This window comes from Aquila chrysaetos, chromosome 9 (genome assembly GCF_900496995.4).
Source record: "Aquila chrysaetos chrysaetos chromosome 9, bAquChr1.4, whole genome shotgun sequence".
Taxonomy (NCBI): domain Eukaryota; kingdom Metazoa; phylum Chordata; class Aves; order Accipitriformes; family Accipitridae; genus Aquila; species Aquila chrysaetos.
The window spans coordinates 32,942,930-32,967,942 of NC_044012.1; the positions used below are offsets into that span (position 1 = coordinate 32,942,930).

The 25,013-nt window shown below is 52.0% G+C and overlaps 1 protein-coding gene across 15 annotated transcripts in view; it reads right to left on the bottom strand.

The window, feature by feature from the left end:
- Positions 1 to 9,730, bottom strand: part of NCOR2 (nuclear receptor corepressor 2) — a 260,683-nt gene extending 250,953 nt beyond the window's left edge. For 4 of the 15 annotated variants that reach the window (XM_030024275.2, XM_030024274.2, XM_030024272.2 and 1 more), the window contains exon 1: positions 9,379 to 9,729. The gene's annotated coding sequence lies outside the window, so the exon portion shown is untranslated. Of the gene's footprint in view, positions 1 to 9,378 lie in introns of all 15 variants that reach the window. The other 11 variants (XM_030024285.2, XM_030024286.2, XM_030024278.2 and 8 more) reach the window with 3 other exon arrangements.
- Between the last annotated feature and the right edge of the window lie 15,283 nt (positions 9,731 to 25,013).

Below are 25,013 nucleotides of genomic sequence, written 5' to 3' on the forward strand. Positions count from 1 at the left end.
GCACCTTTATCAAGTTTATGCAAAACTGGAATGAGTGAAAAAAGGATCAGGCCCCAGGTTAGCAGCATTCCTGGCCGTGTCCTTTACAGTAGGTATTTTAGCCTCAGTTACCCAAGAATTAATTGGCAAAATACTCAAGAAGTTCATAAAGGCAAGTGTGAACACTCACTTATTTCTGGCTATGGCCTTCTTTACCCTAAGGATCAGCCTCCATAAAAAAAAATAAGTACATGTAGACTGCCTGATCAAAACGCAGGGGAGTGCCTGCGTTAGCCAAACACATTTAATGCCTCAAGCAGCAACCAGGTAACTCAAGGCTGAAGAGTCATGCAGAAACATGTTCTTCCTGGAACAGCCCCACGCCTGCAGCCGGGGTCTGACTCTGCACCCATCTTCCAACTCAGCCAAAGGTTCAAGGTGTTTCCGCATAAAACAAGGAACTAGAGCAAGACAAACACAATAATACATTGTGTGAGGAATAAAACCTCCTGCCGAGAAGAAATCCATGGACATTTAAAAAGCACAACTGAACAAAATGAAAAAAAAAAAAAAAAGCTGCAGATGGAGCTGAAAGTTCTTGTCTCATTGAAACAGATAGCAAAACTCACACCGTCTTTGGCAGGGGAAGTAGGAACAACCAGGGTGCTTGCGTCTGCCTCTGCAGCACGACTCCTCCACCTCTGGGCAAACCAAACTCCGCATTTCTCAGCTTTCACCTGCTGTTGGCAGAGTTTAAGGACATTCACAGAAGTGCTCTAAATTTCATGAGCAGCAATCTCAGTGGAAAAGATGCAAACCTTAGCTTTCCACAGCGACAGAGTTAGAACAAAAACACAATCCTTAAGGTACACACAGACATCTCTACTTCTGTTTCATAATGCTGGAGAAAACCCAAAATCCTGCAGTGTTTCTCAGTCCATCACCACACAGCCCTCAGGAACGCTGCTGGCAGCTGGCTGGGTTCTGGACCAAAACCACAGCAGCTCTTTACGTGCATCTCTAATCATGGCATCTTAAGACACGTAGACATCAAAAATCAAAAAGCACAACAAAATTTTTTAGCAGCTACCCTGTCAAGAGAGCAAAGCCAAGCCAAAACTAAAACCTACAAATGAAGAAAAAAAAAAAAAAATAGAGAGGAAGAAGAAAAAAGAGCTGGCTGACACCTCCTATACATGCCGTCAGCAGGATCATTTGCTCCAAAAATAAAGATGCTCAACGCATCTAACTGATGACATGACAACTACTTCATGGTCCCAACACTGGAGTTGCATAAAAACCTCTGAACATCCATTGCCTTGCAGCTCAGTAAAAAACAACCACTTGTACTCACTCAGAGCAAGCAGCAGACACTGTGTGCCGCTCCCAAGGAGGATTTTCAGCTCTTCATGTCCACTCAAGCATCCATGCGGGCTGCAGAGAAGCCTTTCACCCCTCTACCCTTTGCCAGTCACGCTACGCAGCTCCAGCCACAAACCCGCAGCTGAGCTAGCTGCCCAGGTGCCTGTGCCACACATCATGCAAAAACATCTCAAGAGCAGCTCAGGATCCCAAACAACTCTGCAGAGCAAGCGCAGAAAGGCAGTGCTACTGGCCCCAGGCCCCTGCACACAGCCAGCGGCAGCCAAGCCTCCTGCATAGCCTGGATACACTCAGGCTGCCTCATCAGCGCCTCCCAAATAAGTGACATTTATTTAAGACTAGAAAGCCTTAAATAAGAATACTGATGGCTTTTTCCACTGCCAGTTCAGAGAGTTTTCCCAAAACACTGGATACACAGATTTCTGTAACACAGACTTTGCTGCATTTTATTTCTTTGACAGTTTTTAATCACCTCTGGTCTAGCATTTGGAAATTATTATTCACACACACACAACAGGAACAAGGCTGCAGGGAAACATGAATTTCACTGGCCTGCCTGGTTTTGTCTGTGGACACCACCTCACATATTACCAAATCAAAACAAGCCGGCCAACTTCAGCGTGAGGGGGGAAATGAAAGGGCAGACCGGTGACCTAGAAATGAAGCTGAGACTTTGGCATGAGCTTGAAACTCTGCAGCAAAGGGAAAAAAAAAAAAAAAGCTGTAACTGCTTTCAAGACAAAGCTTGAAAAGTTTATTAATGGAATTATATGACGTGGTACCTGCAGAAAAACAAGGGCTTGATCAAGGAAATCTTTCCAACAGGAAAGAGTCATCCCCTTCGCCAAACAGAAGAAACTCTTGTGCCAGAGAAGAGGGGACACAGTTATTTAAGGTCCCAATGCAGGAAAAACACCCCCAGGCAAACGACTGGAGAAACTTCCCGAGCACACAGCTCTGATACCAAACACCACCACTCTGTTACACACCTAAGATTTACATACCGCATGATATCATGAATCGCATGACGGTAACAGTGAGAGCTTGACGACTCAGTAGACAAAGCTTTAGGGCTTCAAGCAATGGATCAGGAATGCTGCAGTCACACGTCTCAGCACCGATCCAATGCAAACTCACCCTGCCAGGTGTAATTGATTCAAGGAGGGTGTTAACAAGTTACCTGTGTTCCAGCAAGTTTCAGGCTTGATCAGGTAACATCCATATCACCAGCATAAAACTGACAGAGAATCTGCATCGCCCTCCAGCAAGGCTGACAGGAGAGGCCATCACATGCCAACGTCCAGCCTGGACTGTGCATGCACCACTGGGTAATCCAGTGTAAATCACTGGGGACTTGCAGCCTTCGCAAAACCAGCTCCTTGCAACATCAGGCCAAAGAGATCACACGGCCTTGGCAGTAAACACTTATGCAGAGCTGCAAAGTGCCTTCTGCTATATGAGCCAGGTGCTGCCACCAATAAACCATGTGCTAACCAGTGTTTCTGCAGTGCTGGGAGGTACGTGTTCAAGAAGTTTGCAGAGGCCAAAAACTGAGCTATTTACAAAGTGATCAAGTATCACACAGCTGAGACCTGGTCCTATAAAAACGTAGCTGTTGGAGTAATTTTATAAGGTTTTAAAATATTCTCAGAAGAAAGCCAACTTTCCATTGTTTGCCACAGCTTATTAGAAGCCCACACTCCTCTACGCTGCGGGGACAAGACACCCTACCCTCCACCCTCTCCAGCCAGCACTGCACAGCAGGAGGTACAGGTAGATTTTCAGAAAGCTTGACTTTGCCTGCCATCCTACTCACCGATTCAACTCTCCCACCACATCCCACTGAAACCCAAGCCCAGGGTTCAGTCCTTCACCGTAGTGTGCCGCAATAATCAGGCCCCAGCTCTTTACACAACCATCTAAGCCTCCAGACCTTGCAATTACACACTCCCCGAGGAGGACGAAACCTGCCCGCCTGGGAGACAGAGAGTCCTCAGGGACTGATTACAGACGATGGGATGATCCGCACCAGGAAGCTTCCCAAATCCTGTCATCCTCCACCCACGGGCTGACACATTTCTTTCCTTCTGCCTTCTTTAACATAAAGACACAGAAGAGCGCAATACAAACCACTCTCTTGCCCCAACACGCACAGGACAAACCTTAACTGTGTTGCTTAGGAAGCTGGTGAGAAGCATTCGGGTACCAGCACAGAGCACCAGCCCAGAGCCAGCAGAAAACAGGGTTTAGAAGACTTAAAGGTCCCAAAAACTACATGACAGATGGCCACACCACTGGAGTATTTCTTCAGTTTACAGCCAGTTCATTGCACAGGCAGGGTGAAGCACGCCCAGACAGTAAGGGTTAACTTCCAACGTATTTGGGCCGAAACTGCATTTCTGGGCACCGCCACTCTGTCCAGAGTTAGGCCAGGGAAACAATGCTAAATAAAGATTACGCGGAGTGGTATTATGTAAATAATTCTCTTCCACAATGAAAGGATAAACCTAGACTGCTTGGTTAGTTATTAACCCGGGAGCCAGCACCGCAGAGAGGAAATCCTGCTGGCTCTCCCTCCCTCAACACATGCACCGCCGGGAGAGCCGCAGCCCCGGCTGCGGCTACCAGAGACAATACTCACACCGTCCCCTGCCTCCCCGAGCGCTGGCACTCTCCCTCGGACCACTTCCCACAGGAGGAAACCATTTGGGCCCCACCACATTGTCTCCTCCCAGGGCAGCCCCGCTCCTCCTGGCTTCACTGCCGCTGCCGAGGCTGGACTTGGTCCCCTCCCTCCTCCCACCACTGGTGCAGGACACGGAGGGTTCCCTGCCCTTTGATGGGAACATGCTCCTCACCACATCCCTCCTCTTGAAGACCTTCCCTTCCCCTTGTAGGCTGAACCCACTGGAGTCTGCCTTTGATTGCACATCTCCTGCCCAGAATAACTTACTCGACCTTTCTGCCTCCACCTCCCCCCTGCAACCTTCCTCCTGCCTTGGCCTCACGTCTGAATCCTTTATGTTTGTCATACGATTTTAAATCTGTCAGCAATTCATCCATCTGCTGCCTCCTGGGTTTTTAATGCCGTGAACTGTTCTGGGATACAGCCTTGCATAAAGCTCTCGGTGGAAAATGAAGCTGTACCTTTCAGAAAGCAAACTGGCTTTGAGATCATTTCTTTCCAAGGTGCTGGGCTGTTTCAAAGACTGGCTTCTTCCCTACAGCTAGCAGAAAAGCCATGATGCTATCTGGTCTAAAATAAACATTATGGGAGCGGCGATAAGGGGAAATATTTCAGCTGACTAAGAGTAATGTGGGTTCAAATCCAAGCGTAAGCTGATATTGCCTGTAATTTGTTCCCGAGCCAAAAACACAGACTGGGAGTGAAAAAATGGAAGGCATTAAACAACAAGCAGCATACTCAGCGACTCTGGAAAACTTCAGCATTTCCATTTATGTTATTATTTTTTTAAATAACCTTCAGTTTCACGGATCATAAAGTTAATTTGGAGTTAACTTCCCTTCTCTGTAACTAGACGAAGCTGCTATCCTTTACATTCGTTAATGTTTGTTCAGTGCTCTGCAGCTATAAAGCGCTTGAGAGCACTAACCATTATCAGCATCCTCCTTGCCACCCAGCAGGCACATAACCGTGCCGATTGCTTTGCTCTCCGTGTCGTCCCCCCCATGCCCCAACTATCCTCGAGCCCTAGCACTGTGGTAGCAATCACAGCCACGACCATCAAGCTCCATCTTTATTGCTTTTCCTCCAGCGCCAGCACCGGTCACCTCTCCCCTGCAGGCAGGGCTCCTCTCTGAACATCTCCAAGCCAAATTCAGACCAGCGGCCGAGCACACACTGTTAGCAGCAGGGTCCGCAGCAATCAGCATCTCTTCTTGCCTGCCCAACAACAACCACATCCCATCTCTCTGAGCTTCCCACCATGAAGATGGCAGGGGTAGCAGCACCACATGAGCACTGTCTGCTCACCAAAAACGCCTGTCCTGAGGTGCTCTCCTTGCCTTTTGTAAGGGACAGCCCACACCCCAGAGAGCCTCCAGTTGCCAGAGGCAGGTTGGCAGGAAGGGAGAACTGGTGGCCTCCAGAAGAGAAGTGGCAAGTGGGATGGGGGCAGCAGGACTGGGGGTGCAACCCAGATTTCTCAATTCCCAGTACAGTCCCGCTGCTGCCTCGTGCGCGGGTCAGGGTTCACTTCCCAAAACTGCCAAATCACTCATTTCCTTCTGCTCTTCTGTCCTCCTCCCCTTCCTACCAGCCCCCTCCCTCACTCTGACCAGGCTATTACGGGCATCTTCGTGCCCTTTGTTCTGGAACTCCAGCTCCCCTCTTCAATCATTTTTTAGGAAGCATCTCTGCTCTAGCCATGCTCATTAAGTGATACGCATTTCCATTTTCTGCTGTGATGCAAAGATCTATCCCTTCGACATTCCAGGGCAAATCAGAGACCCTGACACCTGTGTGCCAGCACAAGTCCAGCCATAAATAGCAATTCTCTACCACTTTCCTATGTCAATACACAGCAAGGGCCCTTCAAAGCCACGCAAGAGCCTATGCCACAGCATCCTAGATGAGAATCCATGACCTCATGATGCCCAAATCCTTAAGCGGCTGCAAAAGCCTCAGTCACTAATCACAGAGGCGACTGGGTGCCGCTATACCTCATTTCCAGCTCCATTAGAGCTGACCCTGTTCTCCGTTGAAATCTCTCAGTGAAGACTAAAGCAAGCCACAGTTCGCACAAATGCAGCTGCAAAAAGATAAGTCCTTTGAAGAACACATTGCCCTGGATTTCCACCCTCGAGTACGCCCGCAACTAGCCCCCAGTCTGCATTTGGGGGATCCCTGCTTGCAGGCACAAAACCCAGGAGGGAACCAGTACTTTGCCATTGGGAGAAACGAGCCCTCGCACTGAACGGGCAGAGCGCTCATGGGGAAAGCTTTCCAGCTTTCCAGCAGACTCGCTCTGACACATTGAACTTCACGTAACCCCCCTGACCTCAATTTTCAGGCATGTCTAGTGATCTGGTCAGAATGAGACATCAGGTCAGGGATGGGTAGTACTGCACCCCAAACACAGGCCCTCTCAAACCCACACTCCTCCACAACTGCTCAAATCAGTCACCCAAAACCCACTACCTGAAAATTTACCAATTTAATCCTCCTTTCCTAGCTACTCATCTAGAAACTGGGGAGATGCTAACTTTCCTCCTCCCCAAAGAGCTGTGAAGATGATGGTATCTCAAACATGTAAATTACGGTTGACTTCAAGTTTCTCTCTGGATGACCTGACCACAAACAGGACTGTATTTCAGCAGAGGCCACTAACAACCAGAACCAGCAGCAGGGGGAACACCAGGAACCATCGAGGGGACAAATAATTTACAGCCATGTCACAAAAGACGAAGATAGCTCCTATGACCAATTCCAGCCAGTGCAGTCCAGAGCTGCCGTGGAGATGGGATGGGTAGCGCTCTTAACATGTGTAGCTATCAGCACAGCTGCATGCTCGCCTTCATCGCCAATCGTAACAAAACTGCCTTAACCAGACTGGATCTCCTGATTACAAGATGCAAACACAGCCTGAACCAAACCCTCTCTGGATTTAGCGCAGGATGGCTCCAGGGACTGGCACAACCTCCACTCGAGGCGACTTGGTTCAAATCCAACCACAGCCATTAGCAAGTGAAAGGTATTGCCAAGCAGCAGCTGTTCGGTGGCTTGCATGAAACAAGTTTATGGTTTCAGTCCAGATCTCGTCGTGAAAAATGCCAGTCACCTCCCTGGCACTCAAAGGTGTCGAGCCAGAAGCATCCACCCACTTCTCCAGTGCTGGAGATGCCAACATGGGAGGCGTTCCCATACGGGCCCAGTACCAGCTCCGCAGAGACGGCCCTGACCTCCGCAGGGTTTTCAGAACCAGGTATGTTTTGCAGCTTGGCAGAAACACACAGCTAAATAACAGAAACCACCACCCACATGAAGCCAGAAGAACAAAGTACCAGTGTTTTCCTGCCCCAGACATGTGCGTGCCCCATCTCCTCTCTTGCACCAAAAATAGCTTCTACTTTTTCCCTTTTGGCAACAACAAACTGAGGTTTGAGTGCATTTGCTTTCAATAAACTAAACGCATTTTGCAAGAGTCTCTCTCATATTGAAACTTACTCAACTGAAGTTATAAAATATTGTCACACACAGAACTTCCCTTCCCTCCCATAGCATCTTGGGACTCAGCCTCAAAACACTTTGCAAGCCTTGCTTACCGTATTCCCCACCCAAGGCATGGCTTCTGCGCAGAGCCGGCAGACCCAGGCACATGAGAGGCTGAGCTAGGTCCCAAAGTCACCCAGCGAGTCAGCAGTGAAATTCAGAGAATTAAGTACAACTTCACTAAAGCCGTCTAGGAAAGCACGGCTTCACTAAAGCCCTCCAGGAGTTTTGTCACCACTTTCAGAAGAGATGGAAATACTCACCCAGTTGTCCCAACTCATATCCCTTCCCTCTATGAATTAGCAGCAGTACCAAACCTTTATCTGTAAAGCACACGGCAAACTAAAACTTAACCTTGCTGATAAAAGTCCTACGCTGAATTGAAAAACTCTCACCCCACGTGGCCAAGGAATACCAGTGGAACAACATCACATCCACCAAAGCCAGATTAAAAATACCGGGTTCAGCAAAACCCTAACGTTTTCAGGCATTCAGAGCGCCAACCTTTGCTTCATGCGAATACGGAGGGAGAGGCTGCAGAAAGAGTCCAAATCATAAACGTCTGTGAACCAAAAGGGCGGTGTTAGGAAATACCCATTGCACAGATCACCTCCAGCAGCACTGTCCTCTCAGGCAAATTCTTGAGCTGACCCAAAACACAAAGTTCAGGGAGCAGACCCAGCCTCCAGCAGGCAGATGCGCCTGCAGCCATGCCGGGCTGCACAGGCAGGGACATCCAGAGGGTTCAAAGCGGTGGAAGGAGCGATGGGTTTATTGGGTCAACACAGCCCCTCGCCCCAGGAGGGCCAGAGCCCTGTAGGTTTTGCTGCTTCAGTGGCTTTGGCAGCAGCCCACATGGCAGGCAGCTGCCTGCACCCACTGCAGCCTGCTCTTTGTGCATTGTCAGAGCAAGGGAGCAGGAGGAAGGGCCGAGGGAGAAGAAGGAACAGGAAATTATAAGAATCGACAGAAAAAAGCAATCACTCCAGAGACCGGAGCTGGGGTTTAGAGAAACATACACTTGTTGCCTGCAGACACCGGCCCTGTTTACCCACCATAAATATTTACACACCAGCCACTAAACACCACATCGTCAGATAAGTGAGCCCCGCAGTTCTTATCGCCGCTGGCCGTGCCCAGGACCCCAGCCCTCTCCCCAACACACAAATGACACATTTCTGGGGCACCAAGGCAAGCCTCGGCCAAGGCTGCATTTCCCACCCGGAGCCAAACAACGCCTTGGATGCACATTAATTTCTCCGGGCTGTCGTGTCAGCGTGAAACCACGGGCTTCAAATATGCATGTGGGGCAAGAGCCGAAAAATAAAGCAGAATTGAACGAAGGGGGGGAAAAAAAAGGCGGGGAGGGTGTTAAAAAAAGGCCTTTGGGGCGCCCCCACCCCGCAGACCGGGGGTCTAGTCCCCGCTAGTTTGCAAAGTGCGGGGCTCCTCCCGAGCACCCCCAGACCCCACAGCTCCCTGAGCAGCGCTTTCCCTTGAGGATAAAAAAAAAGAAAAAACAACAACATCAACAAAAAGTTTCTCCCCCAGCGAGCAGCTCCCGCGGCACATTTTCATTTTTACGTAACGGCGGCCGCCTGCACCCCTACCTGCCGGGAAGCGGCCCCCCCCGGCCCGGCCCGGCCCCGGCCCCGGCCCCAGCCCCGAGCGGGCCGGTCGCAGCCTGACAGCGGGCGGGCGGTGGGGTCCCCGCGGCCCCCGGCCCCGCTCCGGGCAGCGCCACGCCCGGGGCAGCCCCCCCTCTCCTCCCCTCTCCGCCTTACCTAATCCCGCCGGCAGCTGCCGCCCCCCATCGCCGCCGCCGCCGCTGCTCCCTCCTCGCCTCGCCTCCCGCCTCAGCGGCCGGCGGGGCAGCGCTCGGCGCCGGGACCCGGCCCCGCCATCTGCGCCGTGTTTATAAATCCAGAGCCATTGGGGTTTGCTCCCCCGCAAGCCTCGCCGTCGGCAGGTCGGTCGGTCGGTTTGTCGGTGAGTCAGTCAGTCCGTCCGTCCGTCCGTCCGTCCGCTCGCTCGCTCGTTCGCCCGTTCGCTCGCTCGTTCGTTCGCCCGCCCGCGGGGCCGGGCCGGGCCGCCCCTCCGCCGCAGCGCTGGCCCAGCAGCGCCCTGCCCTGCCCTGCCTCGGCGCGGCGGGAGGCGGCGGGAGGCGGCGGTCCCTCAGGCCGCCCCACAGCCGCCCCGGCGGCCGGGCGGGGCGGGGCGGGGCGGGGCCGCGCCGCCCGCGCGCCTTAAAGGGGCCGCGCCCGCCCTCCCGCCGCATGCAGCGCCGAGCACCCGGCGGCGGGCGGGGAGGAGGGGGGCCGGGGCCGGGGCCGGGGCCGGGGCCGGGGCCACCGGCTGTAGCCTTGTTGCCAGCTGCACCGGTGCCACCGGTTATATCGGTGCCACCGGCTACGCCGGTGCCACCAGCTATGTCGGCGTGCCCGGCTTTACTGGTGCCACAGGCTGCGTTAATGCCACTGGGTGTCATTAATGATTTTTTTGGTGAGAACAGGGATTCTCGCCCGCGCCACACGAGCGGGCCCGCCAATCCCCCCGCCGGTGCCTTTTCAGACACCAGCGCTTCAGAGGAGGGGGCCGGAGGGCGTCCGTTGCCGCTTGGTTTCTTGAACGCTACCACGGGGCAAAGTTTCAGCCCCGGGAGGTTGGTTGGTTCCCCGGGGCTGTCCCACAGCGCCAGAGTGAGGAAACCTCGGGTTTCCCCTGAAGGAGGGCGGGGGTCTCCAGGAGAAGACTCCACGCTGCGCATTCCCAGCCCTGGATTAGGGTCTGCACTGCAATCCCAGCCGCATCAAAAACCTTCCCTGGGGGGTGATTTTTGCAGGGAAATCTGAAGTTTAACAAGCGAATGCCAGCAGGAACTGGGCACTGAGGCAGCCCAGGTTGCTCCCACGCCATTCCCATCTTCCAGTTTCACACCCCAGCTTCTGATTTTTACTAATATCCCGCTTTTTCCTACTTTTTCTTCCCCTCCATCCTCCCAGGGGGACCGGGGAGGTCATGCCCCCTCAGCCACCACCATTTCTGCTCCACCGTTGGGTGCCCCCTGCCCAGACGAATCCCCCCCCTCCCTGCCACGGGTGATCCACCACCCCAAAAGCTGGAAAAGCACCTTGCAAACCTCCACTTCACCCTCCCAGCTCCAGCAAGTAGCAGGCAACGCAGGCAGAGGTGGACACTCACGGGTTCCCTACCGCTCTACCTCCCCGCGGTTTATTTCTCTTTTCCTGCATCTCCACGAGTGGCATTTTCCCGGGGAGCGGGATAGCGGGGTGGGCAGCTCACGGCATTCCTTGCCCCTGTACAGCTGTGCCACTGCCGCGGGGCAGAGGGACTTTCCCAGGCCCAGACTCAGACTCCTTAAGTCACCCGACTCGATATGTAAGCAGAGGCGTGTGCCTCGGTGCGAGCGTAAACGGGAGCATAAACGTCAGGAGCACCAGTCAAATCGCCTCAAAGGAGCCCAACGCACCGGGAGAAGTTGCCCTCCCCTGCCTGCAGCAGCTGGGCATCCAGCGACTTTGGGCAGCACCTTCCATGCGGTTCAAGTTGTTGTTTGTAAGCGTTCGTCTCGCCGACTGAGCATCTTGTGAAGCAAAGCGGCAGATCAAATCTTCCTCTCAAAGATTTGATTATCTTGGAAGATAAAGGACCAAATTTATCCATGTTGCATTGCAGGGTATCTCTGCTCCAGCCATTTAGCATTTCTTGAGATGCTTTTTTTATATATATATATCTGTGACGTTTCACTTAATGAATGAAAGGCAAGTCCCGTGCCATGGCAAAAAGACTCAAGACATTAATTTTACAGGAGCCAGGAGCCAGGCTTTTAGATTCCAGTGACCTTAGAACAACATTATAATCAAATGTATTTTAAAAAAACCCTTAGGGTTGAACAGACTTTCCAGCAATGCTGAATATCCTGCCAGAGCACAGATGGATTTTTTGCCCGTGTTCCTATGGTCCAGAAGGCCATGGTCCCGAAGGGAATCGCTGGGCTGGTATTGCAGTGTGAATATGGGCTTTTCACTGTGCCATTGCTCTTATAATAGTGGGGACGATTTCCTTTTGCATTTCTATGTCTTCTGGCAGGCTGGCCGTCTGTAACTAGCAGCTACCAGATCCCAATGGTGTTTATAAAACCATTATGCAAAACCACTGCACACAGTAATCCCAAAATACCAAAAATAATACCTAAATTATCCAATAATACCCCAAAATAATGGTTGCCCCTATGTTGTGGGGCTAAGTGACTTCAAGTGTGGGTCAAGACCAAGCAGTGAACCCCTCCGGCCCAGATCCTGTCTTCATCATCCTCATCTTAACAACCTCCTAACAAGGAGCATGTGACTCTCCTTAACGAAAGAGGCTGGACGTGTTTTTACAGTATTGCTGATCCCAGGAAAGCAAACCCCTTCCACGTCTCAAAGCAAGAACAACGAGCTTGGCTTTAAAATAATGACCTTGCAAACACCAGACAGCAACAGTGTGCTCTTTGCAACGGGGTTCTGGCTTTTGGAACCTCGAGGCTTCGTGTTTTCAAGCTTTTTCCCTGCGATCGTGGAAGCTGGAAGCTTCTTGTTCTGGTTAAATCACAGATGAGATTGCGGCAGCACCCCAAGGCTCTGGGAGCCACGGTTTCACGAAAGCAAAAACTACGGCAAGCCTGCCTTGAGCATCACAGAGCAGAAGGAGAGCTGGTGCGGGTCGCCGTGCCGCAGCCAGACACGTACACACGCATTAAACACAGGAGACAGAGCCGGGCTGTCGCTGTAATCAAAGTATATCTGCGCTGCGAGGCTGCAGATAGCTTACACAGATTTTCCGTAGTGTTTCACTTCGAAGCTGCCGTTGATAGCTATTCCATCAGATAAAATGGTAATGCGACGTGCCTCTGAAACGTCCAGCAGCAAAGACGGGGATTTCAGATCTCAGTGGAAAACTGGAGTCTTGCCTCGGATTCTTGAGATGTTTTACATTAAACTTGCCCCGTGCCCGGCACAAATGCAAGAAATTGGGCTGTTTTCTCACTTGGATTCACCTAAACTCCTCCAGGAAAAGAAGCGAGATGCAAAACAGGAGCCACCCTCACTTTGAAACCACCCTCCCATGGAAAGCTTCAGGGGAAAGTAATTACATTTAAAGCAAGCCGCAGCCTTTAAACTAAGTCATCCTGTAATTGACTTTATCAGAGCATCAGCCCACTAGGACCAATGTGTGTGAAAACCACACCGAGGCTTTAGCCTCCACGGCCACGCGTGACCCATGGTGCCGGCACAGAAACATGGGGGCTTGGACCCCCCGGGGGGGGGATGTTCGGCAAGGGCTGGGGGCTGCGGGAGGTTTGCACCCCTGCCCTGCATGATGTAATGCGGCTCCCTCCAAAGCACCTTCCCACCGCCCTGGTGACCTGCCTTTACTTGCTCCGGGCATGAGAGGAATTTGGTGGGACTCAGGCGGTATGAAAGGCCAGAGTTCACCTTGGGGAAGGGGATCTGTTTTGGAAAAAAAAAACTAAAATAAAGATCTCTGCCCGCCACCGTGGAGGAGGAGGAAAGAAAAAGCCTGGGGAGGTGGCTGGCGGTGAGGGGGCTTGCAACAGCTCCCCACAGCCATGCTCCATCTGCAGGAGACAACTGCTCCTGCCTTTTTCCATGCTTGCCTTCAAGCTGGCAATGGTTTACGGAAACAAATGACGCGACATGAATATCCTGAAGTAGGTGGCACTCAGCTATGCGCCGAGAAGGGAAAAACTGAAGTGATCCTGGACGGTGGCTGTAAAATGGGAAATTATCTAAGCAGTACCAGGGCTGCCTTTGTCCCCGAGGCGCGAGGGCGATCCCACCCGTGTGCATCAGCGCCGCCGTGGGGAAGGGACCCCCCATCAGCATCCCGGCATGCTGCAGTTGCAAAGGGGTTGTGCTTTCCCGGCCAGACCTGATGATGGCCACAAGGTTTGTCCTCTCCTCTTTGGCCGTTTCCTTGGCTCCCTCTCCCAAATGGCTGGGCCAAGAGGTCCTGAGCAGCTGTCCCGTCCCACCCCCCCCTGCCGTGGCGGGTTTGGGTTGAGTTTGCAAGCCCCGTGCCAGGGCCCAGCAGTGGGTAATGCTCCATCTGGCTGCCCCAAAACACCCGTCACCAGCAGACCTGCACACTCGCATCAGCTTCTTGCAAGTCATGCTGAGGCTGCCTGCAGGCTTTAACGCGTCGGGGGGCAGACAGGACCCCAAAAGGGTCATGTCTCTCCTGAAGGGATCAGCTTTTAAATTCAGATAAATACAGATTGCTTTTACGTTCAGCTAAAAGCAGCAAGTACATTCATGGTGCAAGTGCAAACGTTGTTTTCTGCTCCGCCATGGGGCTGGGCAGAGGGGACATTTGCAAACCAACGGGGCTGGATGGACGTGAGGACTGGACTCCCTGGCAGGGATAGCAAGCAGGGGAGAGCGGCTGGCTCTAGCCCGCAGCACACCATTCCCAGGCAGTAGTGCCTCTTCCCAAAGGACCTGCGGCTCCTCGGTGCTGCCGGCTAATATCAGATGCAGTGGTAGTGGCTAGAGACAGCTACCACGTTATTTCAATAAATGGCACGGGAATAATGTTAGAGCGGATGGAGTGAATGCATTCAACTCCAGATCAGTTTGGAGAAGCAAATCACTTTAAAAAAAAGTAAAATACTCAAAGCCACCCAATGGCGCTTGCTGGGGAAGAGCCTTGAAGCAGAAGCATTTGTGCACTGCCCCGTGCCAGCGCCCCGGCAATGAAGGCATCGGGCATAGGAGCACGTCCTGCACCACAGAGAGGGCAGCCGGCCGTGCTCCGGTACCCTCATCTGGCACGGCATCCTACGCCGGGCATCTGTGTAACGGCGCGCGGCGACAGCAAAGTTGCTCCTCCAACAAGACAGAAAAAGCAAACGTCCCTCACCAGGCAGCAGTGTGCCTTCCTTTGGTGCCAAATAAATGACGGTTTTACGGGCATCAGACAGAGAAATGGTTAAAATGAGCAGGAGATCGGAGCGGTGATTAATGCGCTTCGGTAGAAGCGTGGCGCATTCTCTGCTTCCTACCCACAACAAAAGCGCTGTGGCCCCACGGCTCAGCTCACCGTGCCTTCGCACGGCATGCCGGCCCGGCCCCCTCCAGTGCCGTCCCCCGGGACAAGAGGTGTGCAGGGAGATGCTCTCCCCACTCGCAAGATGCACGATGACCCCGGGGCTAAGCCGGCACGGTACAGCGCTCGAATTTGGAGCCGGGTGCCAAAGCTGTCCCCATCAAAGCCAGCGATGGGGACGCCGACGGGCAGGACGCAGGCTCAGCAACCGGTCCCACGTGCATTTTGGCCTCCCAAATACACACCTCTGGCAGACAGGTTAGTGCCTCCCATGGTGCTGGGGCAGCTCACAGAATAACTAACTAGTCTTTACCACAGAAATAAATGGCCACAGCTTTATTGAATCAATATTAATTCATAATCTTTAACAGACAATTATAGTTATCTCACACACAAAACTACCCACCTCTTCAAATCTCTGATCTGACAGGGTTATAATTAGCTTATTACTGGCCATACATCTGCTAATAACTTTTCCCTCAGCCCTGTGAAGTGAATTAAGGAGCACTAATAAACCATGGCTCTTAATCCATTTATATGTCTTACGCTTTTGTCTAGGCACCAAACTTAAAGATACATAAAAAGGGGGTTTCTCCTTCCTTTCTTCCAAGGTCTCGCTACCCGGCAGCCCCTGGGTGCTTGGTGTGGACAAGGGTGGCCTCTCGATGTCCCGACAGATGCCATCCTCGCCGGGAGCAGGATGCAATGGGAAACTTGGGAAAGCATTTTACAAACTGAAAAAACTCAGAATATTTGAAAGCAGGTATATTTTCCCCAATGCTTTCTTATTCTCAGCCCCAGCGCCTGGCACAAGGCAGAGGGTGTTTTGGGAAGGTCCACAGGCAAGGTTGTGAACCCCAAAAATATCGCATGGGAGGGAATAGCGGGCAGACAGGCAGCAAACACGGGCTCCCAGCACTGTCTGCTCGCACTCCACTGCCACGGAGCATTACCGGTGTTGGTCATTAGCAATAATGAAAGTGAGATAAGACGCAGTTGGGGGTGGAGGGAAACGTTGATCTAAAACGATGGCCGGTAATAAAGGACAGCGGAGAGGCACTGTGTGATGTGACGAGATAAAAGCAGATGGCTGGCTGCTGCTTCTAATTATAGGTCCCTGCTAACGAAGAGGGTGCTGATTAGACTGACATTGTCCTAGGACATGCGTTTCTAGAAGGATCTGACGCTAGGGCTCGGGGTGCATGGGTGCTGTGATGGGGGTCCCCACTGCCTGCCGGGAACTGCCCCAAAACCTGTTTCTGCCCCATCTCTGCCCCGCCACCCGCACCCACACCACCTAATGAGGTTTGCTCCCACCACGGGGACAGTTGGGTCCAGGGGACCGTGGGGATGCCCGGTAAAAGCCAGCAGCGATATCCCCATGTGTTCAGGCTGTGGAGGGTGGGAAAGCCCTGAGGTCCACCAGCAGCCCAGGGAGGCTCCGAGGTCTGAGCCCCTGAAGACAAAAGGAAGCTCCTTTTGAGTAAGACATGCGGTTGAGTCTCATGGGTGAATAATTTATGGTGCTTACTGTAATAAGACAGAAAAAAAACACATTCAGTTCTGGTTTCATCATATTTTTGGCTATGAGTAAAACAGTAGAAAATGATGAGGGCTTCCCACAGCAAAGCCAAACGCCTGAGACTGAAACTGGTAGCCAGGCCACTGCTAACCAGAGAGTTGATCTTCTGCATATTTTTGGTCGCGTTGGCGCTTTTCCTCCTCCATGGAAGAGATCTGAAGTGTATTTGTAACCACAGCTCTGTCTCTTTCTCGGCTGAGCTCAGCCGGCGACGTGGGAGCCTTCCCCGACGGCAGCGAGGAGGGGACCCGGCCTCACCCAGCCTGCCACGGTTTGGTGGCAGCACCCCGGCACGCATCCACACGGGGCGGCCCCTTTCCTGGGGAGCTCGAGTACCCCTTCACCACCGTTTCAGTCCATGGCCTCACTCTGCACCTTTTCCTCCCTTCCCCACGGTGGCCTTTGGGGACCTGACACGGCCCCGGAGCAATAACTCCTGCAGAAGGGGATCGCTCGCTGGCACGTGATCCCGAAGCCTCCCCGTGCTTCCAGCCTCCGGCCCCGCAGGGATAGCAGGGTTTGGTTTTCTTCCCAAAAAAGCTGAGCTGAAGTCAGAGCAGATCCGAAGGCCCTTCTCACCCCTCCAATGCCGTCCTTGCAAAACAAGGGCTTCCCCACTTTGGATGTGCTGCTCTGTGCATGAATTGGGAAATTTTGTTTGTGGAGGTTTTTCATTTTAAGACATTTGGTATTTTTTGAGACTGGGAAAAACATATTTCCCTCTTCTGTACCCAGTTAAACTCCAGTGAGGGCCCTGCTTTGGGATGGAGAAGCATCTTTTAACAAAAGGCAGAAGATGTGCAGCCCAAGGAGGAGCAAGAAAAAATGGGGCAGAAACTTTGCAAGCCCTGCAGACAGGAGACAGACAGAGCAGCTGGCCAGCAGCTGGCTGAAATTTGGCAAAATCTTGGAAAAAAAATGAACTCAGCAAAACCAAACTTATGGTTGGGAGTCAGTCTCTAAAAAAAATCCGAATATCTTTCAGGCAATGAGTTTTTCCAGGTGAAGTCCACAGAAATGACCCACAGGGCCCTGAATTGATATTTTCGGTGTGGCTGGAAAGGCACAGAAGAGGCACACAGAGCCGTGGGTGAGGTGACGCAGGACGGGGACCTGGTGCCCAGGTCCCTAAGGGGCAGCTGCTCCTGTCTAGGAGAGCTGTACTTGCTTAAATTAGAGAAGCTTTTCAGGAAGGATCCCGTAGCTGTCAGGCACCCGGCTACAGGCATCTTCCCATGGACAGGGAGCTGGGCAAGTGCCGGCAAATTCCCCACACAATGACTGCAGCAATTTCAAGCCCTGCTTAGAGAGGAGAAGCAGTTGCCGGGGCACCCAACCTTTTGACGTCTTAATGAGCAAAGAGTTGAAAAGGAATCTCACCAGGATGTTGGGGGTTTTTTTTCCTTTTTTTTTCCCTCCCTTCTCAGAGAATGCAACTTTTCATCTCCCTCCTCCCAAGTACGAGACAGCCAAACAGGGGGATAACAAATGAGCGTCTCGCTCCACCTGAGGAGTTCAAGCCGCAATCATCCAGCTCCTTGTAGCTCCAAAGAGCTGGGAAGCGCCGGCGCACTGGAGACGAGATGTAATTAGGTGCAATTCAAGAACAGCTCATCAGCTATATTTAACAGACGGGCCGATTCCTCGGCAAGCAAAAACCCACGGAGGAGCCGGGCTGCGGCAGAGCTGTGCTCCCCTGGTCCCGGCTCTCCGGCGCTGGACCGGGCAAGAGCCAGTTGTATCACTGCCTGAAACACTGTTTATTTTGCAATTTTTTTTTTATTTTGCAATTTTATTTTGTAATGCTTGTTTATTCTGTAAACATCTCATCTGAGCAGGACCCTCTCATCCAGGTTTTTTTAGTATTTAGAGTTTTCCCTTCACCGGGATTAAAGTTAGTTGGAGGGAGAAGAGGACAATAGCCCCTTTTATCCTAATCTTTCCGCCTGGAACAGATGGGAGAGTCCTGCCTGAGCCACGATGACGTGCCACGAAGGACACGGTAACAGAGGAGATACTGTGCCTTCTGCTGAGAGAGGGGAAAAGCGTGTGTGTGTGCACTGGCACGGGAGCACCGAGTGGGATGGGAGCGCTGGCACCCGGCTCCCTCCAGGTCCGCTCCCTCAGCCTGCCGGCCAGGATTAACACGAGGGACCCGGAGATTTGGGAAGCACCCAGGAGAACTGGAAGCTGGGCGGCGGGATTGCAAGGCTGCTCCGGGTTACGGTGACTCTGACTTGTTCCCAAACCCCCTTCTCTGCTTTCCATCTCAGCCACCGCCATGCTGGGAGGTGCTGCCCGCGGGGAGGGAGCCCTCCCTCAGTGTCTCTGCCAGACCCCGTCCTGAGTCCTCATCCCAAATAACACCCGGAGACGAGGAACAGAGAAGTTCAGGAACCAGCCATGGCCCGTAGAGGAGCCACGGGCGAGGCCGAATCCGGGCTTGCCTGTCTATGAAGACCTCTTAAATACACAAACTGCATTGAAGTACCAGCTTAACTACAAAAATCACTGAAGTAACCACTGAAGCTCCCTGGAGGAACACTCATATTCTTCTTATTAATGAAAGTCATCAAGCGGAGGGCATGTTTGTGTGTCAAACTTTGGTGATGCCTTCCCAGCCATCACCTGCCAGAAGATGGGACTGATAATTACCAGCAAGATGCTCAATAGCTGCAAGCAGCAAACCATGCTGGTGCCCAGGAAAACATCCCCATTCCCTAAAGTGACCCCCCCAAGTTCAAGGACATGCTGACCAAACGAGATACCAAAACGCCCAGGGCAGAGTCCTCTGGCCCATGGGAATGGGTGCTTGCCTCCAGCAAGGCTGGAGCCGAAGCAGGCGAGTCCATGGAAAGCAGGGCATGCTTCCCTCCGCAGGGAAGGATAAAAGAGCTATTATGGAGGTGCAGGCTCTGTTCAGGCTCACGCTAGGCTCCTTGCAAGCAGAGGGTAAAGAGCTACTTATGCTGGAACATAAAAGCCGGGAGACAGTGGAGTGCTATAAATAGGGCATATAAACTTTCAACTGACAAGGCTCTGATTTTGTTATTGGAGAAAAAAAAAAGAGAGGGGGAGAAAAAGTGCTTAGATGGAGCTGACAAAGAGGGAAATACATGCAGAATACAGGTTTGTTCCCAGTAACGCGCTTATTAGAAGTCAGATGTAGTTAGAGCTATTACTTTAGCTTCAAATGAATGGAAGGAGAATAAATCTGCCTTTGTGCAAGGCTGCCTGCAAATAGCATCTCCCTCTAGCAAACCTGCAATTGTGTTCACATGAGACATTTGTTAGAATAAATGCAATTTAAAAAGAAAAACAGTTCACACCTACGGCAAGGGAAGGCTGGTGGTATGAATGGCAAGCGGCAGAGGAGGAGGGCAAAACAAAATGGGCTTCGGCAGCGGGGGAGCAAAGCCTGCGGCACTGGAAGGGCCTCTTCTGGGGTGGCTGGAAGGATGGAGATCCTGTGAACAGTTCATCCTCAGTCCTCGTCCCCATGCGTTACATCTTTACACCAATCACCCCAAACCACTGAGCCAGTTTCAACCCACTTTTCCCACTTTATGTCCCCAAAGGATGGCGTGATTAAACACAGGTTTTCTAGGGAAAGGATGAGGCACACTGGAGGTGGGGAGGAAGCATCTTCCCCCGCTGCAAGCAGTCGCACCATCGCAGCCTTTGGGACCAAACCCTGAGGTTTGTCCTGCATCCGTGCAGCTGGGGCACACGGGGATGGGCATCCCGGGAGGGTCCTGGCACACTGCAGGTACACAGACACCAGCACTTTATGAGCAAGAAACACATCCTTTAACTCCGTCTTTGTGAGCCGAGTGAAAAAGGAAAGCACTTCCTTAGAAGTTTTTGATTTTGCATCTTGCATCCCTAAATAACTTTCCCAAGGTATTGAAAGTGCTTGTGAGTTATTTTTTTCTATTTTAAACAAATAAAGGTTTTTTTCTCCCAGAGCACATCACCACCCCGTTCTGACCTCCACCCTGCACAGATGCAGCGGCTTCGGGGAGGGGACCTGGAAGGGGGGCACTTCTGGGAGCTGCTTGTCATCTTGTGATACCCACAGGCACATCCACGTCCACTGGCAGTGCTCCCCCCCGAGCTGCCACGACATGGATGGAGTGTGGCCTTTGACTGGCAAATGCAGCAGCTTACTTGGGTGATGGCCTAAAGAAGAGGGGAGAAAACCCTCTGCAAAGTCCCCTTCTGCCTTCTTCTGTTATTATTATTTTTAACATTATGCCCACTGAATTTATTGGAGCAACTGCCTGGGAAAATGACTTTACCTCTGGTTCCTTCATAAATTTTTAATAGGGCAGGAATAGAACCAAAAGGGATTTAAAAAAAAAAAATATGCGTTAGCGTCAAACTCTGGCTCTATTCATAATTAATTATACTTTCAGGGGGAGGGGAAAAAAAGAGGAAACATAATTACAAGCTTCTAGTGAGAACATTCATTATCATGCTAATGCAGAAATCAGTACTGCTGCGCCTCTGTGTGTGTGTGTGTGTGCACGCGCGTTCGGTCTAATTACTCTGCAGTGATGTGTGTCATTCCCACATTTACCTCAGTGCTGCATGGGATTTTGAAGTCAAAGTTAAAAATGAGAAGATTAATCGCAGCCTGGATCGATGGGGATTGGGACCGGCCAGTGCCGGAGGGATGCTGCACCCCCGGCAAGGCGAGGAGCTGGGTTTTGCCTGTTGTTTCTCAGCACCGGCTCCCTGGACACGCCAGCCAAGTTGCCCATTAGCGAGTAACATCCCAGCTTCGATATTTTGGGCTGACAAACCATTACAGGGGTGTTAGGAGGCATTTCAAGGTGCGAAGAGCAGCGCACACCAGGGGAGGGAGGAACAAGCCAGGTCAGGAGAGGCAAGAACCCAGAGAGAGGTGGAAGAGGAGAAAAACAAGGCAATGGTTCAACTATTTAGTGCCTAACAAGTCCCTGAATTTGCCATGCCAAGGAGATGCTCACCTTGCAAAGCAGATCCTAAGCATCCACCCCAGGAGAAGCACTTGGGCTCAGCCCAGCTGCAAAACCGGGCAGGGCAGCCCAGCTGGTCTCAAATGCCAGGGAGGAAAGGGTGATTTTCTATAAAAGAAGAAGAGGCTCAATTTAACCCTAGACCATTGATATTGCCAGCAGTAGGGTTTTTTTTTTCTTTTCTATCCTGTTCCATTAAGAACAACTGATGCCGGTGCCGAGGCTGGCAGTGTGCCCCAGCGTAGGACTCGACTGCCCAGCTGTCCCCCAGCTTCTGCATGAAAAAGCAGCTGGGAACCTGGGAAAAACATCTTCCTCAGCATCACAGACCCGAACTGAAGGGCCCGCCGGTGCCTGGTGGGGTCAGGCACGCAGCCGAGCCTCGGCACATCCTGCTTGTGTTGGACACTTGAAGCTCCAGTTGAAATCAGGGAGGAAAACTGCAGGCTTGGATCCACGGCTCGAACATCAGGTTCAGTCCCAGACATGTTTATAGACATGAGTTATCTTAATTATATTAAACCTAAGTTAGGCATCTGCACAATCTGAGCATTTCTCTGGAATAATTAAACGGATCTCCCATTATTTCTCGAGCTGCCAAGCAAATGCCCTACTTTATAAGTTGGAGCACTGCATTTCCCCAGCAATAAATTCTCCTGCAGACTGCAGGAGCCAGAGCCTGGCAGGCAGAGCGGAACCGAGGGGGGACGGGGTGGTGGCGGGACACCCAGCCCTTCTGGGTATCTTAAAAGCCTTAGAGCAAAAGAGGTCTAAGGGCTGTGCCGTGTTACGTTCCCGTCTGCAACTGCCTGTCTGCAACAGCCGGTCGGCGAGAGCGCGGTGATGGGCAGCTGGAGAAACTTGGGGCCAGGAGCAGCCAGTGCTGCAAAAAGGGATTAAAGAGGGGAATACGTGGAGCTGAGTGTCAGTGCGGTGCCATCTCTAATTCAATAATCCTCTGCTTGGAGGAGAAGGACCGTGATAATTAAAGCAAGATCACCATTTCCCTTGCTCATGTGGGAAAAGCAACTCTTGTAGCAAATTGGAGGGAGAAAAGATGGAGCCAGAGATGCATGCTGTGGGATTCACCGTGTCCCTGCCTGCCCCCAGCCCCCTGCAAACAGCTTGTTCCCGAAATATCCTCCTACGCAGGACGAAAAATCCTCCTGGGCATTGCCAGGATCTGGGCTGTCTGCAGGGCATCACAGGTCCCAAGATGCAGAGATGCTTCTGGAGAGCTGCCGAAAAGGGCTGACAAAACTTCCTCAGAAAAACTCGCTCCCCAGGCGTGGTGGCTCTCCCAGACCTGCGGCCTGGGGACAGCGAGGGGAATTACTGTCCTAAAAACCAGTGGGTGCTCTGACACCCGCAAGCCTGTGTTCAAGCACCTCAGAGCACCCCCAGCAAAGCAGCATCCAACACCTTCAAAATTAACCAGTTTTTCTTGGCATAAAAGCAGCTGCTGTTGTAATGGGCTGAGCACATTAAATTTAAGTGCGAAAGCATTAAAAAACCTGAGAATTGTTTGCACAAAGAGCCACCGTTATCCAGGCACGACAAAAGTTCCCCATCCAAAGATGCTCCACTAGCAGCACCAAGACCTTGCTGTCGGCGGGGAGGGTGGGAAGAAGGGAAAGTTAATGCCTGGAGTTCCGAGGATAAGATTGGAGATTTTTTTTTTTTTTTTTTCCCCAAGGTGGGCTTTGTGCAACATCTGGGAGCCATTCCCTTTCATGTGGGCTCAGGCAGCCGGGCGAGGGGCCCCTCTGGCCCTGCTCGAGTTCCAGCTGCGCCTAATCCCAACATTTAGGGTTGCCTGCGAAGCTCCCCGACCCACACCAGCCCTGGACAAACGGACTACGCAGCATTTTCGGCCGGTGCCCAAGCTTGGGGCTATTTGGGAACCTGCAGCGTAATTGCTCTGCAGAGTCTGCCAGCTGCTTTAAAAATATCCACCCCACCTCAGCACGCCGGCACTCCCATTTTTATCCAAAAATGTATTTGGGAGGCGGAGGCTAAGACTAACACCGGGTGCTGTGGCCTTGGAAAGAGCTATTACAGGCACTGCAGGGAAAATAAGAGGAAAAAAGGATAATTTGGCCATCTCCAAGGCATTGCGCAAGTGGTGCTCAGCGTGGAGCATGGCCGGTGCTCGCGCACCCGCCTGGTCCTGGGGATTGGGGTTGCAATGGCTCTGCGGCGTCCCCAGCCTCTGCTCTGCCTCGTTAGGGCACTTTCCCAAGCCATAAAGCAGATCTCAGGTTTTCCGTGAGGGTCTAAAATGAGTTATCACACAAGGGAGAGACAAGCCTACCATGCCCCCCTCCCTGAAAGCCCTTCCCCGGCAGATAAAAGGGCCTCACTGTTCTTCAAAATGATGAAATCGGAGCCAAATCCCCTGAAAGAAAACAGATGACCTCTTGTTCTGGGAACCGCTACAGTCCCTCCCTTTAACTTCATCACCGACTGAACCCTGCCCAAATGAAAGGCAATAAGCCGTGACATGAGCATCCGTGTCCCAGCCGCGGACGGGCGGGAGGGAGGGAGGCATTTCCCACCCGACCCCTAAAGAAGTGCTTCGTTAGGGCTAACGGGGCCAAGGCTCACACAGCCACCAGCCGGGCTGCCTACTTTCCCCAGGGTGTTTTTGCAGGGTCCATAGTTGCTCTCTGCTAGCGCAGGCTGATGTTTAAGGCCTTGGTGCAGCCCCCGGTGCCCACAGGAGTCATGTTTTTATGCAGAAAGGTCACGCTGAGCATCTCTCCCCTGCACCAAAATGTTGCCGGCTACAGAGTTTCAACACCCATGTTTCATGCAAAGTGGATGCCGCCCAGGCCACAGTTCAAGTGTTTTTGCATTTCTAGCCAAGCAATGGGAGAATAAAACTGGATTGCGCACACGCTTTTTAGAGATGTTTTACGATGTATGAAAATAGCCCTAAAGCTTTTCCCAAAATCTCCCTGATGGGATTTGAGAACAGCCAGCCAGGGACAGTCCGGCTGTGCCAGGGGACCCGTATCCACTGAGCATCCCCGTCCTCTGCCCTCCACACGAAGGCCGTGGGAGCAGTCAGCTTTCCACTGAGAAAACTTCGCTACCAAGAAGTGGTGTTGGGGATAACTCCCAAAATACCTGCTCATGGTGGTTTTTCACAGGACTGGCAGCTGCCCATACAAGGATGCTGTGCCCACGCTGCACCTACCCTGCAGGCAGAGGCAGCATCTGTCTCGGCGTGGGGTCCCGCCACAGCCTCCCCCGTGCCCAGGGCAGGGCTTTGGGAAAACACTGTAATTACGAGGGCACGGACAGCCCAGTTTTGCAAACTCCTTTTCTTCTTGTTGCACTTTCTCCATCTGTATCGAATAGCAGAGCTATGAATATTCAAGAGAAAAATGTGTTAAAAATTGGTGACATTTTCAGGATTGGCTCGCACTAGCCAGAGAACATCATTTACAGTAATTATGAATAAAATCCACAGCCCTTCACAGATGACAACAAATCCAAATGGCCTTTTTACACAGTGAAAATATTAGCCTTAACACTTTTTTTTTTTAAATATCTCCCAACCGGTTGCTGCTTTCACAGGCACCTCTGAGCAAGCTGATTTCGGAAAAACTTCTCCCGTCACGGTTGCATTCGCTGCCTCGTACAGAAAATGAATAGCACTTTTTTTCCTCCCTCTCATTTGAGAGTTTTCGTGGTA